The sequence below is a fragment of the Spermophilus citellus genome (genome assembly GCF_964194105.1).
Source record: "Spermophilus citellus genome assembly, chromosome: 4".
In the NCBI taxonomy this organism is placed as follows: domain Eukaryota; kingdom Metazoa; phylum Chordata; class Mammalia; order Rodentia; family Sciuridae; genus Spermophilus; species Spermophilus citellus.
The window spans coordinates 100,040,719-100,059,614 of NC_138185.1; the positions used below are offsets into that span (position 1 = coordinate 100,040,719).

At 40.7% G+C, this 18,896-nt stretch overlaps 1 long non-coding RNA gene across 1 annotated transcript in view; it reads left to right on the forward strand.

Moving 5' to 3' along the window:
* The window catches only part of LOC308648552, a 109,947-nt gene extending 97,219 nt beyond the window's left edge, over window positions 1-12,728 (forward strand). Inside the window, exon 3 of the long non-coding RNA XR_014021853.1 lies at window positions 12,645-12,728. This is a non-coding gene — a long non-coding RNA (uncharacterized lncRNA). The remainder of the gene's footprint in view (window positions 1-12,644) is intronic.
* The last annotated feature ends 6,168 nt before the right edge of the window (window positions 12,729-18,896 follow it).

Genomic DNA, 18,896 nt, shown 5'->3' on the forward strand with positions numbered 1-18,896 from the left:
TCTTTTCTCCAGTGAATGTTTTTGGCACCTTTGTCTTGTATGAGATAACTATATTTATGTGGGTTTGTCTCTTTATCTTCTATCATGTACCATTGGTCTGTGTGTCTGTTTAGGTGCCAATATCATGCTGTTTTTGTTATTATGGCTCTGTAGTATAGTTTAAGGTCTGGTATTGTGTGATGCCTCGTGATTCACTCTTCTTGCTAAGGATTGCTTTGGCTATTCTACATCTCTTATTTTTTCCAAATGAATTTCATGATTGCTTTTTAAAATTTCTATGAAGAATGTCATTGGGATTTTAATAGAAATTGCATTAAATCTGTACAGTGCTTTTGGTAGTATGGCCATTTTGACAATATTAATTCTGCCTATCCAAGATCATGGGAGATCTTTCTATCTTCTAAGGACTTCTTCAATTTCTTTCTTTCATGTTCTGTCACTTATAAAAGAGGTCTTTTACCTCTTTTGTTAGATTGAGCCCCAAGTATTTTATTTTATTTTTTGAGGTTACTGTGAATGGGGTAGTTTTCCTAATTTCTCTTTCAGAGGATTCATCACTGATGTATAGAAATGCATTTGATTTATGGGTGCTGATTTTATGTTATGCTATTTTGCTGAATTCACTTATGAGTTTTTAGAAATTTTCTAGTGGAATTTTTTGGATCTTTTAAACATAGAATCATCCCATTGGTAAATAGTTTAGAACTAGTTTAGTTCTTCTTTTCCTATTCATATTTCTTTAATTTCTTTCTCCTCTCTAATTGCTATGGCTAGAGTTTCAAGGATTATGTTGAATAGAAATGTCAAAAAGGGCATCTTTGTCTTGTTCCAGTTTTTAGAGGGAATGCTTTCAATTTTCCTCCATTTAGAATGATGTTGGCCTTGTGTTTAGCATAGATAGCTTTTACAATGTTGAGGTATGTTCCTACTATACCTAGTTTTTCTAGTGTTTTGAACATGAAGTGGTGCTGTATATTGTCAAATGCTATTGAGATGATCATATAATTCTTGTCTTTAAGTCTATTCATGTGATGAGTTATGTTTATTGATTTCTGGATGTTGAACCAACCTTACATCCCTGGGATGAACCCCACTTGATCGTGATGCACTATCTTTTTAATGTTTGTTTTATGTGATTTGCCTAGAATTTTTTTAATTAATATATCTCTATTTCATGCTTGAAAGTTTTTCATTGGTCCTCCTGTCATATTTATCTCATTAAGATTATGTCTTCTAAACTTAAATTTTAAAATTTACTTTCTTTTTGACTATAAAGCTCTAAGTGTTTAAACAATTATATGCTAAGTTATAATTAAAATGATTAGTAGTACATAAGCATTCAAAATAGCAATTATATTAAATTTTAATTATAATAAAGACAAGTATTTTTATTGGAAATACACTAATGAGTGAGGCTTTTTTCTAATTAATTCATTTCTCTATGATATGACTATTATTCAATGACACAGAATCAAGGACCTTTTTTCATGCTATTTTTCTTTTTAGAGACATAAACACTGAAAAAAATGTGTTCATATAAACAAGTGCAAGAAATGGAACTTTGCTATGTCACTGTCACTTGTATATTTGAATGCCTTTCAAGTTATTTGCCAAAACTCACACAATGATTTATCATTAAAATAATTTTTAATTTTGTTAAAAGCAGGGAATTGAAAAATATACCACTTGGAAAAGGATGTGTTATCCACTGTTAGAGGGTCATTCAACTTTCCAATTACCGGGAAGTTTATTGGAGAGGCTTTTGTAATATTATCAACTACCTATTCGTAATCCCAGGTATTCTTTCACTTAGAGGCACCTTGTTTAGCCAGACATATTTTTTTAAAATTTGGGAAAATTGCATAATGGTATTTCCTAAAACTTTTGCTGATACTTTTTTTTTTTTTTTTTGGTACCAGGGATGCTTAATCACTGATCAACACACCCAGCCCTTTATTTTTTTCTTCAATTGATTGGATTTTAATTTACATTTAATTTACTTTTATATTTATACATTTAAAATTGGTTTTTCCTTACTTGATTTTTTATGTTTGATTTATTTTCTTAGTTGGTGCATTACAGTTATACTACAAAAGTGAAATTCATTGTGATATGTTCGTGCATGCTTGTGACATAGTTTGGTTAATTTCATTCTGCTGTTCCTCCCCTTCCCCATCTTTTCTTTCTCTCCCTTCCTCTATTCCACTGTTCTCCTCTTTATTTTCATGAGATCCACCCCCATCTTTAAAAAAGAAAACACCTCAAAACTTCCTCATTTCTCTCTAGCTTCTGCGTATAAAACATTCAACCCTTGACTTTCTGCATCTGGCTGTTTAATTCAGTATGATGTTCTCATTTTCATCCATTTACCAGTCAATGACATTCTTTTTTTTATATTAACATTTTTTTCTAATTAGTTATACATGAGATAGAATGCGTTTCATTTCATTGTACACAAAGGAGCCCAACTTTGCACTTCTCTGATGTAGAATGGCACCATTTGTGCAGTCATACATGTACCTAGGGTAATGATGTCCATCTCATTCCACCATCTTTCTGGCCCCCATACCCCTTTCCTACCCCCTCTCCTTTGCCTAATCCAAAGTTCCTCCATTCTTTCCATACCCTCCCCCCCCCATTATGAGAACATTTGACCTTTGGTTTTGGGGGGTTGGCCTACTTCACTTAGCATGATATTCTCTAACTCCATCCATTTACCTGCAAATTCCATAATTTTATTCTCTTTTAATGTCCCAAGCCCTTTTTTAATATTTTATTTAGAAACAAGGTCTCACTGAATTGCTTATGGCCTCCCTAAGTTGCTGAGGCTGCCTTTGATTTGTGATCCTCCTGCCTCAGTCTTTCTTACAGGCATGCACCACCACAGTAGGCTTGCTGAGACATTTTTTATACAATAGTTTTTTTTTAAAATCATGTGCTTTGAATATATTTTCATCAAAACCTTGGAATATGAGTTTGTAAAACACCTACTATAAAATCTAATTGGCAAAGTTAGTCCTCTCTTTAAAATCAATTAGCCAAATCATTCTTACTTCCTGATAAAAAAAAAATCAAAACAAAACAAACATAAAAAAACTAACCTTGTTTTTTTCAATTCAACCAAACACGTTAATAAGCATTTCTAACACTCTTATAAATGCCACTGGAAAAAAAAAATTATGGGGCCCATTTTGTTGGATAGATAATAAAATCAGTCCAGTTAGGATTAAAATGATGCATCACTAATGTAATTTATCCATTTTATAATGTTATAAAAATAAGGTCATAAATCACTATGCAGTTTCTCTTTACTGAATTTGTAATTGGGCAAGGTTATATGTATGTCAAAGGACATTTATAAAACAAATCTGGTAAATGTGATGCATGCATGTATCAAACATTGGCTTTCTGTTTTGGAGAATAATTAAATGAGTCAAATATAAAGATGAGAAACAACTCCATTAATTTCATGACACAGCATGATTAAACTTTCCTTATGTGATCAGTGAAAAAGAAAGCTATCCAACCGGTAAAGACTCATGTGTCAGGAAGGGATGGAAAAGTTTTCTTTATGTTAATAAGAGCTGGGAAATACTAGACATTTGAATATCTGCAGTCCCCGGTGGCTGACGTGGTACCTTCCTTGGGTGGGGATGCCTGGAACCCAGGCCTGGGGCCTCATGGTCTGAATGGACTCAACCAGGGAGAGGACTGCAGAGCTTCCCAGTTGAAGGCCTGGGAGATGACATCCCTAATGAAAGGGGCTCCTCCCCAAACCCAAACTCATTCAATTCTCTGCCTTTCCCCTTCCTTCTTGATTATCTTCTGAATATTTTCTGTTATTAACAGTTGTGCTAATTTTCCTGCCCTCATTTAACCCTGCTCACCTCCCACTGGGCTTTGTGAATCAGTCTGGGTTTTTCTATGCACCCTGCAGCCTCAGTGGCTGGCCAACTTCCTGTGAACTTGGCCTAGAGCCCAGAGCCCATTCTTCTCCCTTCCAGCCTACATGCCAGGGAGGAATCAGCTCACCCAGCAGGCTGTCCTTCAGAGGGGTTAGTCTTGGAGGCCTCTCTGCCACTGGACACTCATCTCTAGAAGGCAAGAGTGTTCCCTCCCCACCTCCTGGGATCAGTCCAGCTACGTGCTCTGGGGCAGGCTGGATTAACCCTTCCTTCTGCCTGCCTGCTGTGGATTCTCAGCCTAACTGATGTAAACTTATGTCTGGGTCCAGCAATTCCTCCTGGAGTGCTAGTGTGGTAGAGGGACAAGAAACCCTGTTCTTTAAGGTGTTGTCATGTCCTCCCACACATCAGACCTCACCAGATCCCTGAGTGGTTTCTATGGTTTTTGGGTTGCTTCAACCCAGTCAGCAATCTCAGAGGACGTTGCTAGTGACCCAAGAACTTCAGTAGGGTGGGAGGAGCTAGTGCCTTCAGACAGAGTACACAGCCTCTCTGGGACTGTGTTGACTTTCAGTCACTAAAGCCACTTGATCAGTCTTCTCCCAGTGACCTACTCTGCTTAGAGTGGCCCAACAAAGCATGGCTGCTGGCTCTCCAGGTAGCTTGACTCATGCCCAGGGTAGTCCATTTGACCCTTTATGTCCCCCAAGGGCTACAAACTCATCAAGCAAAAGTTCTCTCTGTATTGTTTACCTGAAAAGACTGTTGGGTCCTTTAGGGCTCACCATCTCTTAGGCACAGGAACTTGAACAAATTCCACAGTGCCCCTTACTGGGGGCTTAAGAATTTGTTAGAGAAGGGGAAATCTTACAAAACCTGATGTGCCAAGAAAGAGGAGAGGAAGCATGGGGACCAGTGCCTTTCTTCTCCTAACAGCATGGCCACAAAAGCCTATTCCTCATCCCTGCCACATGACACTGTGGAGTTCACCCAGAATGTGGCTCCTGGCAGCTGGAGTTGTAGCCACCAAGCCTCCACCTCGCCAGCAGTTGCCTGTGTTTAAATCCATGCAAGAGGCAGCTTCTGGCCTGCAGTCTGTTGTCTGCTTTGCTCTTATGTGACTCTCCCTTAAGAGCAAGGCGTTCTTTTGTATTAGGTGGGGGATGGAGGAGGCCAGGTTGTTAAACAAAAACTGTTATTACTCCCACGACTCCTCTCTCCATATCTAATTCAGAGCATTTGACACAGGCCCCCAGCAGGAGAAGGAAGCAAGAGAAGCCGGGACCCTCGGGATCTGAGTGCCCAATGACTCACCGAAGGGGCTTCCCCTTGAGGGTGCTTTGAGATTTTCACACCAACCTTCCTGCCCCCCCGCCCCCCGCACAATGCCACACAGAGATAATGGAACAGAATGGGGGACTTTTGCTTTTCTTTTGTCTAGTGGTTGCAGACTGGGTGAGCAGAGGATGGTCTGTGGCAGATCAACTTCAGGATGAAGCACGCGGAGCTTGAGCCCCTGGATCATAATTCCCTTAATTCATCCATGTCTGGGTGCCTCTTAGACAATTCCACGTAGCCCTAGTCATGTGCCTTCCTTGCCTTGAAGCCACTGACTGGTCTGGAAATCTAAGATGCTGAGGTGTCACACTCAGACTGAGTCCCCAGGGCTCTCAGCCTGGAAGCTGGTACTCTGCTTAGAATTGTTGCCAGAGATAGCTGCTTGCATGTGGATTTTTCTGGGGATGGAGGAATTTTCTCTACACTGATCTGAGAACAGAGTCACAGAAACTGATTAATTTGATCCTTTTGACCTTCAACTCGAACTGCTGCTAATACAACTCCCCTACACCGGTCACCCTGCTGTGGCCGCAGGTCCTCCTTGCCCTGTCTTCCACACACTAGGTACACTCAGGCCCCAGGGCCTTTGCACTGAGTACCCCTCTGCTGGAATGCTTCTCAGATGCCTCTCCTTTCCTTCAAGCCTCTTCTCCAGAGGCCTGGTTTCAGGGTCCTATTTCAAAGTCCAACTATTTCTTCTTTAACTCCTGTCCAGCCTCAGTTCTGCCTTGTTTTTCCCTGTAGAACTTATCATCTCCTGAAACACTATCGAGTTTACATATTTACATATTTATTACATTTAAAGTTTTTGTTTCTTTACCACTTCTCACTCCTCAGAATGTAAGATATTTGGGGGCAAGAGTAACCACCTGTGATATTCACGGACACGTACCAAAGGCCTAGAAGGGAGCCTGGCACATGGTAGGTGTTTAAATATTTGTCAAATGAATGAATGAGCAGGCTCATTAGACAGAGAAACCAACTTGCCTTTCAAGGCTGGAACTGACCCACATGATCTCTTTAAAAAAAAAAAAAGGCACAGGGCTTCATAGCAACAAATTATACCTGGGCTCTAAGGGACCGGGTTTCCTTTTTCCTTCTTCTTGTCTTTCTTCTCTCATCTCCTGTTCCACATGGTTATTATTTTTTAATCAGTCAGTATACATGGCCTTGACTGGCTTCTTTAGTCCCATCTCTGTCCGTTTATGATGCATCCCAATGTCTAAGAAACTGAGGCCAGGGTGCCAAAGTTGTCCTGTAGATATGTCGTACTAGACTCACAAAATATTTACCCTCACAGTCTTTAAAATTATTAAAGCCACCTCAACAGTCTTTGAAAATACAGATCAAACCTTCTGTCTTTTCAGGATGGGGAGTCCTCAGAAAACTTGGAATGGAACCACCATTTGACTCACTTATCCCACTTCTCAGCATATGCCCAAAGGACTTAAAATCAGCACAGTGTAGTGACGTGGCCACATCAATGTTCATAGCAGCTCAATTCACAATAGCTAAGCTATGGAACCAACGTAGGTGCCCTTCAATGAATGGATTAAAAATGTGGTACATATATACAATGGAATGTTACTCAGCCATAAAGAAGAATGAAATGATGGCATTTGCTGGTAAATGGATGGAACTAGAGGCTGTGATCCTAAATGAAATCAGCCAATCCCCCCAAACCAATGGCTGAATGTTCTCTCTGATATATGGATGCTAACTCACAATAAGTTGTGGGGTGGGGGGTTGGTGGGGAGGAAGAATAGAAGTTCACTGGATTAGACAAAGGGGAATGAAGAGGGGGGATTGTAGATGGGACTAGGAAAGACAATAAAACGAACTGGACATAACTTTTCCTATGTTCACGTATGAATACATGGCCAGTGTAACTCCATATCACAAAAATAGGAAGTTATACTCCGTGTATATATGATGTGTCAAAATGATTCTACTGTCATGTGTAACTAAAAGAACAAATAAAATATTTTTAAAAATCTGTCTTTTGAAAACAAAAATCACATTTGCCCACATTGGAGCTAAGTGCCAGCTGCCCCATTAACCAGGCCTGTGTGCCCTGACCCCTGCTGCACCCTGACACTGACACCAAGAGGTGTCATGCTCAGCTCCTTCCACAGCCTGCTTGGCTCCGGGTCCCTCGCTGGCCTCTGTCTACAATTGCAGCCACAGTCCTTGATTCTAGGATTAACAGAGAGTTTTTCGAAGGCATGGCTTGGTTTTCCTGCCTGGGGCTAACGGCCCTTCCTAAGTCTCCTCATCTGCTGGGAAGTCATCCCTGTCACTCTGTACTAGGATTTCTTGTCTTTTTGAGGCAGGGATGTGTGTCTTGTTCACTTAAGTCCAGGCATACTGTAGCCCACAGGTTCAATCTAACCTGTGGTCTACCTGTGGCAGCCCTCATGTTGAGGGGTCTCTACATTTTTAGGGTGGTAAAAAGCCCAGCAAAACAGTATGAGAGAGAGACTGTATGTGGCCTGCAAGCCACACATTCACTGAAATCCATGGAAAAAGTGTGTTCATCCCTGCTCTAGCCTACTCTTTGGCAAAAGGAAGTTTAATAAATGTCAAATGCCTGAATAAGTGTAGGATGCCTGTCTTATACTCGGCACCCTGAGTAATACGTATGTATTGAAGATTCCAAAGGTGGGCAAGATAACGATGTTGAATGGCTAATCAGTATATGATTCATTGCCCTCTCCAGTGTGAACACCCCCACTGTACTTCTCACCCCCATAATGTTGCACTGCTGTTATTATATGTATAAGCTGTAAGTCTACATAATATATTTTATAATATGTACAATAATATATAATGTAATACATATGCACACACATACATATATTTTAAAAATTTTTTAAATTTTCTTGTTTCCCAAACACTTAGACTCTCCAAGCTTGCTCTGGCCACAGGATCTTTGCACTTCCCCGCCCTCTGCAGGGAGTAGTTTTCCTCAATTCATGAATATCTGGCTTCTTTTCAACATTCAGGTTAGAAATCAAAAACATCTCTTTGAGAAGCTTTCCTCTCTCCATCACTTCATCCTGTTGTACCTTCACTGCAGAGTTTGCCGTCTGAAGTTATTTCTGTTGACTTGCATACGGTCTCTCTCTGCGAAGAGTGCAAGCTGTGTGAAGGCAGCATGTGGCTTGCCTTGCTTACTTACTACATCCCATACTTAGAACGGTGTCTGGCATGTGACAGGGTCTCAAAAATATATTTTAAATAAATGCAATTTGATAGAAACTTAGTGCATGGTATTCACATCAGCTGCTTTTCTGCAAAGCTATTCCATGCAGGCACTAACCTTGAGAGTTAAGCCTCTGACTCTAGAAAAATACAGGCTTTAAGTGGTCAAGGTTCATGGTGCTAAAGTCAGGCTGGTTGTTTGAGGTGGGGAAAACAGGCACCTAGGAGAACAGGCAGTACAGGCAGATGTGAGGACAAGGCTGTCCCATTTGGCAGGAAATCTTGACAGCCCAGGTTACAGAGCAGCAGGAAGGAGGCCCTGGGGGAGTGCTGAGTTAATGAGCAGTACAGGCTGGCAGGCTGTCCATTTACTATCAGCACAAATATCAAACACCAGCAAATAAACAGCTTTCAATTAAAGAAGAAGGGGTGCTGCTCTTTGCTCATGGGTCAATGCATAAAATGTTCCCAGGGTCCTTAAAGGCATCAGGGGCTACTTTGATTGTTGACTTAGCTCTCTCTAGGGCTGACTCCAATTTAAAAGCTGGATCTGCTTTGTTGAAATATGAAGGTGATAATGCCTCACTGAAAGCTCTATTATTCTCATTGTTCTTCAGAAAAAAAATTTCTTAGAAAAACATTTTTTTCTAAGAGAAAATATATAAAGATGAATAAGAGTAGAGAAAATCGGCTTTGAAAGAATAAATGGCTATAGACAATTGATTCTAATTTAACTGTCTCTTGGATATTTAGTGCCAACAAGTATATCTTAGGCAACATGCTATCATTTGACTACACTTTTAGCTCACTTTTATCATTGTTTCTATCTGTATCATTCTACCCTTAATAAATCAGTAATTATTCTCTTGGGCACTTAGCTAAAGGTTGCCTACTCAGCGTGGAATCCTGCAGCAGAAAGAAGCATAACCTTTCTGGGCGCAGTCACGGGATTTAATATAATGACACGTCATCCTCAGATACAGAGATGCCAAGCAGCATCTTGTGAGTGTAAATGGAACAAGAATCCATGGGTAGCTATAGACAGATCTTTAATGCAGGGTGACACCCACCTGGCATCCTGCACTATCAGAGCTGAGAGAGGTAATGTCCAATGATAACATCCGTGGACAGTTAAGGTCAAAAGTACCAAGCCCCGGCCTGAGCAGTGTGGTCAAAACCAAGCAATTGGAGAGGCCTCAGTCACAACTGTTCTGTTTCCTCTTGGTTTATAGTTATTCATTCATCTCATTAATTTCTATGAGTAATTATTGTTTTCCAGGTACTAGACCAGGCCCTAGGATAGAGCTAAATTAGGCAGTTAAGTCTGGAAACAAAGGAGTTGCATTGTGGGAAATTCTCTGCTGAGCAGCAGGTGACAGGCATGAGGGCTGAGGTTTCTTGCTCTTTGGCTTCCTTCTTCCTTTAAGAAAGACTTGAATCTTTTGGCCTTCTTACTGTCTTACAGATCTCCTGAAAGCCATTCTCTGTTCCTATGTTCATTGTGGGAGGAAGCTAGACTCAAGGACACAGAGATGACTAGGTGATTCTTGTCCTCCAGGGGATGTCAGCCTAGAGCAAAGGCAGGCAACTTGGCAAGTAATTCCAATTCAAACTCAGTCCTGAATATGGGTTCTGCTTGGCTCTGTCTGTAACTCCTAGGGTGCTTCAAAAATCCAGATTTGTAGGCATCACTCCCAGGTCCTATTCCATAGGGTAGAGAGAAGTTGAAAAATATTTTTAATGATCTGCCCTGATGATTCCATGTGCAGTCAGATCTGGGAAAAGGCCTGTGAAAGAGTGCTGACGGTAGCACTGGGTAAGTGAGAGCTCTGAGTGTTCTGAGGTCTCACAGAGCAATTGGGTTTTGTACCAGAGATGGTTTGATGAAGAAAGAACATCCCAGTGACATAGGATCATGGGGGTACAATGCAGGAAGAGATGTATGTCTGGGATGCATGTCTGAGGGATCTGGGAGAGACAGGGGTGGAGGAAGGTGGGACAAAAGCTAAAGTTGGGCAGGTGAGTGGGAAGCTGACAGGGAAGGTTACTTGGCAAGGGACCAAGGGGTTTGGTGTTGATTCTGCAGTGTTGTGGTCCCACCAGACTTCAGAACAAAGCACTGACGGCAAAATGGCAAAGGTCCATGGTGGGGGGACTAGATGCAGAGGGAGTGCCTTAGTTATCTGCTGCTCTGTAGCAACTATCCCCAGACTAGTGCCTTAACAGAGGAGTGTTTCCTTTACTCCTCCCTTACTGTGGTCCAGGAATCCAGCAGGGTAGGGCTAGGCTGCCCTCTTGCATGTGGTATTGACTGTGGTCCTGAGGGGTGGGCTGGCTGGAAGGTCCGAGAAGGCTTCGTTCTGCTGCCTGGCAGCCCAGTGCTCCTCTATGTGGCCTCTCTCCTGTGGGGAGGGGCTTCCTGGGATTCTTTATGGGAAAACGATTTCAGGGTAGTTGACCTTCTAACATGGACGTAGACTTCCAGGAAGGAGCATTCCAATTGGCGAAGGCTCAATCTGTAGATTTCTTAAGTCCCAGTGTTAGAAATTATTTCCAAGTTACAACCATGTTGCCTTCCTGGGTTGAAACAGGTCACAGGGAAGCCCAGATTCAAGAAGGGACACCCCATTCTCTGGTGGAGGAGTGATGGGGTCATACTGTATAAGATGTCAGGGTGGAGACATTGGTGCAGTTTACGTTGTTAAGCTCCATCTACCATAGGGATGAGTCAGGACAGATAAGGTCTGAAGCCTGGTGGTGGCCATAGTGATAGACAAGAACGTCCCCAGGAGGTGTTTCAGATGACCTTGTCTTATCTGGATTTGAGCCACAAAGAGGAAAGCAGTTAAGGAAGACTTCCAATGTCCTCTCAGCATAAGCAGAGCCAGCCATGAGGAAAGGAGAGGCCTGGGCAGTTTCATGAGTGTGGACTTGGCAACAATGGAGGTTGGTTTGTGACCTGCTGAGTTCAGGAGCCCTCTACATGAGAAGTCAGGTAGGCACTGGAACTCAGAGTGTGATATAAGCTTAACAACACAAGTCACTAGAGTTGACGCCAGAGGAATGGATGAGTCTGACATCCAGATGCTATGTCCCCTTCAAAATCCAGGTGTTGCCAATATGATCCTATTAAGAGTGGAGTCTCTAAGAGGTGATTAGGTCATGAGGGCTCTGCCCTCATGAATGGGATTAGGGGCCTTTATAAAGGGGCTTGATGCTCTCTTGTCCTGCCTTCTACCACATGATGATGCAGTCAGAAGGCACTTCTAAAGCCATCATAATCTTGGACTTCCCACCTCCAGAACTGTGAGAGGATAAATTTCTGTTCTTTATAAATTAGTCTTTGGTATTTTGTTATAGCAGCATAGAACAGACTAAGACACTGGCTTTTCCTTTTCTGTCTTTATCAGCTTCATTAATGTGAGGACCAGATTAAACTTTTTGATGGTTTGCATTTTTCCTAACTCAAAGTGAATATGAAAGACATCCCACTTGGGGCCAAATGACACAAGCCTGAAACAAGCCAAATAAGGAAAATGAGCAAATCTCTCCTTCAAGTGAATCAGAAGGCATCTGTGCTTTTCCCTCCCACTGTGACAGCGTTATGGAAGAGGTTCTTTTGCAATTAGCCCTCATTTCTGTTCCCCCTTCTCTAATCCCAAAGAACAAAATCAGAAGCATGAATCAAGTCTCAACTTAGCAATAGGGAAAAACATTAAAATTTACTCTTTCAATGCATTTTAAAAATTCCTCCATAGAATAGGCTTCCAAAGGAAGAAACTCATCCAAAACATAAGTAAGTAATGGAAGCATTTCTTTTTGAGAGTTTGTTGTTATCATTTATTTATTTATTTATTTATACTTCTGATCAAGTTAAAGTTTCTCAGTCTGATTTTATTATTTTTTTAAAATAATTTTTTAGTTGTTGATGGACCTTTATTTTATTTATTTATTTATATGTGGTGCTGGGAATCAAACCCAGTGTCTCACACATACGAGGCAAGTGTTCTACTGCTGAGCTACAACTCTAGCCCTGATTTTATTATTTTTATTGATTTAATTTTAAGTCAAAATTTAAAGCATCAGATTATAGACAATGTCCAGAACCTACATTGTGACTAAAATATATAAATGTTTCTCTCTCTCTCTCTCTCTCTCTCTTTTTTTTTTTTTGCAAAAAATTGGCCATATGAATAGACTACCTGCAAAGAAAGGAAGAAAAGAGTTCTTCAGGTCTGAATCAGTGCTAGAAGCTTGTGAAGATTGTGCTTTTTCTAGTTGGCATTCACTCCATGGAATAAATACATTAAAAACAAAACAAAACATAAGACCTCTCTTGTAATTGAGTCTCAGTATTTTGATGCTATGCTTTATATGGCTTTCATGATAAAATGGAAATGTTCCATTCTGGAGGAAAATAAACATTGTTTACAAGACGTAGTGATTTAAAATCATAAAATAACAGGCTTTAGGTGAAGATGGCAAAATGAAGCAATGTTATGGAAAGTTCTGATTATATAAAGTAAAAAAAAAGGAAAGTATAAAGTGATACCATTTCAAGTGGCAGCCTGTCATGCCCTAACTTTAAACATGTGATCACAACAAAGAATCAAAGATATTGGCAAGATTCTGGATGGTCTTAATACCACCTGCACCCTACCCCAACATTTCAAAGTTGATTTGGGGAAAGATCAAGTGGTTAAAAACATCTTGAGAATTTTCCTTCTGACCCCCAAATTTAAAAGAAATACATAATGGAGATGAGGGAGCTACTTGGAGGAATCATAAGGAAAATCCTTAAGAGAATGAGCCCCAGTCCTCAGTCTTGCAGCATCCCAGGATGGCATTTAATGTAGAGAAAAATCCAGGAACATCCATTTTTCAGAGTTCTCTGCTGAATTTGGGAATCTAAGAGAACCTTTTCAATGAAGAATAATGAACCCTGGACATTAAAAAAAATTCTTTGAAAGGATAGCCCTCTCTTTGTCCCTCTCTTGTCAAACCCTCCGGTTATAGAAAGAATGACAGGGCATGTTCCTTTAGCCCTAAACCATAGCTGTATAGACAGATGTCATATCAATGCAAACGTGGTGCCAAAGAGAAGGTGTCCATACTAAACTGGGCAAGGAAAAGGAGTGGTGGAGACTTCCCGAAGATCATGAGCAAGATGAAAAGAAATGTCCCAGCAACTATTCAGACACACAGTGCTTGCCAGCAGATTTAGAAGAAAAGCAGCATAAGAAGAAAAAGAGGAATGTAGAGAACCAAAACAATCTCATTATCTAATTAGTAACTAAATTGGAGTGATCAAAGGTTAGATTAGACATGGCTGAATATTGAACTGCCAACATAGAACAGAGAATGGAGTGACTGCAGCAAGAATCAAAAGATAAAAGCAGCCAGGCACGGTGGTGCACCATGTAATACCAGTGTAATACCAGTGGTATGGAGGTTGAAGCAGGAGGATCACAAGTTCAAAGCCATCCTCAGCTATTTAGTGAGACCTGACATGCACACACACAAGGGGTCTGGGCATGTGGCTCAGCATTAAGCAACTCTGGTTCAGTCCCCTGGACCTCCCCTCCAAAAAAGAAAAGCAGTTCAACAAAGACTAATTAATATAAATGATCAATAACAATATCCAACATAAATTATAATCAGAAAAGTACAGATGCTTCTTGACTTAAATAAAAAAATACTTCCAAACACCCCAGTTTAGCAGGACAGTGGTATAAAGTACTGGTTGTTAGCTCTTGCTTGTGTGACAAGTGGGAGATATGGTTTGCTACTGCTGATCAAAAAGAGAAGAGCGTATCATTCTGTTTATTTCCAGCCTCAGAAAACACCAAAATTCAAAGTACAGTTTCTCCTGAATGTGTACTTCTTTTGCACTAAGTTTAAAAGCACAAGTCAAACTATTGCTAATTGGGAAATCATCTGTATAGAATAAATAACATGGAAACAAACGACACAAAATATAGACAAAATTGTAATAAAATTGTTTTTTTCCGAAATAAATATAAACCTAATATACAGATTGTATTTCAGGAAAACTGATATACAATGATATAGAATGTTTGAATTTGCACCAATTTATAAAGTTTATGAAGAGGTAGAAGATTTCTTTAGGTATCTAGGTAGAAAAAGCAAGATATCGAACCAAAAAAAATCTGCTTTGCCTTAGGCTTTCCCATAGCAGCATTCAATGCCAGAACCAAATAGAACAATGCTTAAAGTTCAAGAAAAAATGGTTTGGCCTAGTAATTTATAGCAGTCAAATCATTCTTTAAGTATGTTTGGAAAATTCTCAAGTAAGAATTGTAGCACACATGAGCTTTTCTTGAAAAAAAAAAATAGCACCAATCAAACAATTCAGCTACCAATAAAGGCAACCAATTTATAAAAGGAGAGACCTTAATCAAAGGACTATAGCATCATTTTGGGTTGGAAGCCAGTAGAACAAGAGATACAGCATTGAGCAAAAGAAAATGTGGCATGAATGTTAAAGGTAGTAAAGTGGTCTTTCCAATACCTTAGCAAAAATCTTAGGTCTACATGGATAAAGGTCTACATTCAACAAGAAACCTAAATGGCAATGAAATATAGCCAAAGGAGAAATTTTTAAAAATCTGAGGAATGAAAAAGCTGAATTATGGGCTGGGGATGTGGCTCAAGCGGTAGCGCGCTCGCCCGGCGTGTGTGCGGCCCGGGTTCGATCCTCAGCACCACATACCAACAAAGATGTTGTGTCCGCCGAGAACTAAAAAATAAATATTAAAAATTCTCTCTCTCTCTCTCTCTCTCTCCTCTCTCACTCTCTCTTAAAAAAAAAAGAAAAAGAAAAAGCTGAATTAAAAATATGTTTTGATGGTGGGAATTATAACTACAGACCAAATATAAGATTTATAAACCTTGGAAAAGCAAAAATAATTTTAATGAGACCTGAAGTTTGAGTTGGAAATGAATGAAGAAGGCTGAGAATAGTAATTACTGGGGTAGCAGATAATTAAAATGGGACTGGTTCTGTCTTGGTACTGGGAGAGGTCTCTAAAGCTAAAAATAAAATCACAGGTGCCCTGTTTCAAAAGTTTGGTGCTGGACTCCTTTTGCAGGGCTTTTGGAGGGAATGGCCTAAGCCAGGACTTTTTATTTTGTCTCTTAGCCGATCACTCTCCTGAATATAAGGGTGTATATTTAAAAGAACAAATAAGAAATAATAAAAAGGATGAATGTTGAAGGAGGAAGAAAAAATGTCTTTGGAGGAAGTGGTTGCAGTGTTGCCGATTTTCCCTCTGTCAACTAAGGAGGGTTACAGAGAAGGACCATGCTCTGAGACTGCCCCATGGTTAGTGAGAAGGTCTTTCTCATTAGAGCTTGTTGTGTGTTCCAGGGTTGAGGGGTCACGGTGGGCTGGGAGTGGGCCTGGAACTTCTAAGGGCAGGTTGCAGCAGCTTCTCAGCCCAACGAAGAAAGACAGGGAGAAGGAGCCCTGCATTGGGGAAGGCGGTCATTCCACCCAGAGCAGCACAAGCTCTCAAACCCGTTTTCCAGAGCAGATGTGGACCATGTGGGACAGCCAGACTGGAATGTAGATGCTGCTCAACAGACTATGTCTAAGGAGGCCACCAAGAGTACAGTGAGTCTCCAATAAGAATATTTATAAGGCCCTTTCTTGCATTCCATGTTTTAGTGGTCAGAGTTCATTTAAGGCCAGACCAGAGCAAAGGCATCACTCACATTGTGGGAAAAAAAGGTGGGGGAGCACTGGGGATTGAACTCAGGGGCACTCAATCACCGTCACATTCACAACCCCCCTTTTTATGTATTTTATTTAGAAACAGGGTCTCAGGTCTGAGTTGCTGCGTAGTGCCTCACTGTTGCTAAGGCTGGCTTTAAACTTGAGATCCTCCTGCCTCAGCCTCCTGAGTTGCTGGGATTACAGGTGTGCACCACTGCACCTGGCTTCGTGAGAATTTTAATTGGAGTTTCCCAGATCCCCAAATTCCAAGAAACCCATAAAAGTGTCTCTAGGTTTTGCAAAAGAACCATTCAAGTAAGAATTTTCCTTAAATTCCCTTTCTTCCTGTGCCTAGCCATGGACAGGTCCGCTAGGAAGATGAGTGAGCTGAGGGAGAGGGGTAGAGCAGCACTAGCACGGAAAGAAAAACCCCCTTCCCCATTAACCTGAGAAGCATGGTCCTAAGGAGTAGATGTCCTTGGTTTTTCATTGATGCTACCTGACCATTTTCATTTTTCTTTCCTTCTCCCTGAAACTTTCTAGCCTTTTAAGAAAATGTTATACTGCCCATTAATTTTCCTTGTAACATTTATGTACAATCTTTGGGGCCATTCCTTATAATCATTCATTCATTGTAGTGTTAGCAATTGATTTAGAGCCCATGTCTATCTCTCTAGTTGTCATGCTTGGTGACATCAGCATCCATGTCGGATATTCTTCCAACATCCAGTTAGTCGACTCACCCACACGTCTAAGCTCTCAGTTTTTTGATCTCTCTTCCTATATTTTTCCTCTGTTGCATAATTACTGGGAATCATGCCACCCAATCTTGACTCAAGTTTCCCATTCTACCACCACCCCTTATCTATCAGGTTTAAATTTCACCAACTCTTGGATCCTGTAAGGACCTCTAGCCACCAAGTTGAGGCTGCTTCTTTCCTTTCCTTCCATTTTCATCTCTTATGAATTCCATGGTTCATCATTATAACCACTTAACTACTCAGCTCTGTCCTATCTTACTCACCAATCTGTTTAAAAGCAGTTCTCTGCTTACTTTTCACCTGTAACTATAAGCTTAAATGTGATTGGAGGACAATACAGCCATGCTCAATGGTCTTGTTCTAACTGACGGGACCACCCTATTCAGCAAGTCTTCAGCAAATCTTGTCCTATTCAGCAAGTCTTGTCCGTTTTTTTCAGTCAGTTTCTTTACTCATTCTCCCGAATAACTACTTCAGTCTCCCACCTACCCCAGCACTTTTTCATTCTAAAATGATGATCTGGCCCTTTAAAAAAATAAGAAAATGGAAATCATCAGACTAGAATACCCTAATTTTCCTCTACAAGGCTTGCATGGCTAGTAACATCTATACTTACATACTTTGACTTCTTTTATAAAGAAGAATTCATCTCTCTTCTAAAGGACAAATTCTTCCTGCTTCTGCCTAAGGCTAATTTTCTTATTTTGTCCTGATCCCAGTTCCTCTGTCCTTCTCATGTTCTTTGCTGCTATAATCATCTTCTCTTCTTCACCCACCGTTTTCCCCTCTTCTGAGCCATTCTCATCACCATTGAAATGAACCACAATATCTCCCCTATCTCCTGAGCCCCAGATCCTCTTCAATTATCACCTTATTTATCTGCTCCCCTAAAGACAACAGCATCTTTAATGTGTTTTCTACTTTAAGTCCTTCACTTCCCACGTTCTCTGAAACAGATCTTAATACCACCACTCACCGGAAACCACCTTTGTGGAAGTCATAGGTGTTGTCCATGTACAAGATCCCTCAGTGCATCCCATGTACTAGTTGACTCCGTCCTTCTTGAAGCACTTAATTGATTCCTGAGATTCTTCTGGCTTCTGGTTTTCCTCCAGCCTCATTGCCAACTCTGTCGCTGTCTTGGCTTCATCCCTTTCTTCTTTGTCAGCTCTAAATGTTGGCGTGTCCCAAAATGCAGTTGCATCTTTGTTCTCTTCTGCCTGCATTTACTTCCTAGGTAATGTCATTTACTTCTCTGGCCGTTAATACCTTCTGTACCCTGATCATTTCCAAATTACCTCTCTGTCCCATTCCTCTGTTCAGATTTTCACAGTTGAGAAAATAAGGTTGTTTTTTTCCTATACCCATAATTCCACTTTGAGCCAACTCAAACATAGCATTTTAAAAGCATTCATTTATCTATCTATTTATTTATTGACTCTCATGAATCTGATCACACACTTCCCCATCCATTCTCTCTCATTTCAAAAATGGCACCACCGTTCACTCCATTGCTTAGGTCAAAACCTGAGATATCATTCTCAGCTCTCTTCTTTCTTTCACTCCCTGATATGGATGTCATTGTGTTTCTGTCACCCACAACCACAAAAAAAGTACATAGATGTCCTAACTACCAGCACTTCAGAATGTGACCATATTTTGATATGGGTTAGCAAATGTCATTGGTTAGGGGAAGGACATGTTAGAGTAGGGTGGGCTCCTAATCAATGTGGCTGTAGTCCTTATGGGAAGACACCTTGTGATCACAGGACACAGAGAATGCCATGTGACAACAAAGCGGAGATGGAAGTCATGTGGTTGCAAGCCACAGAGTGCCCAAGACTGCCATCAGAGCACCAGAAGTTAGGAAGAGGTAAGGAAGGAGTCCTCCACAGGTTTCAGAGGGAACATGGCCCATATGGTGACACCATAATTCCAGACATCAAGCCT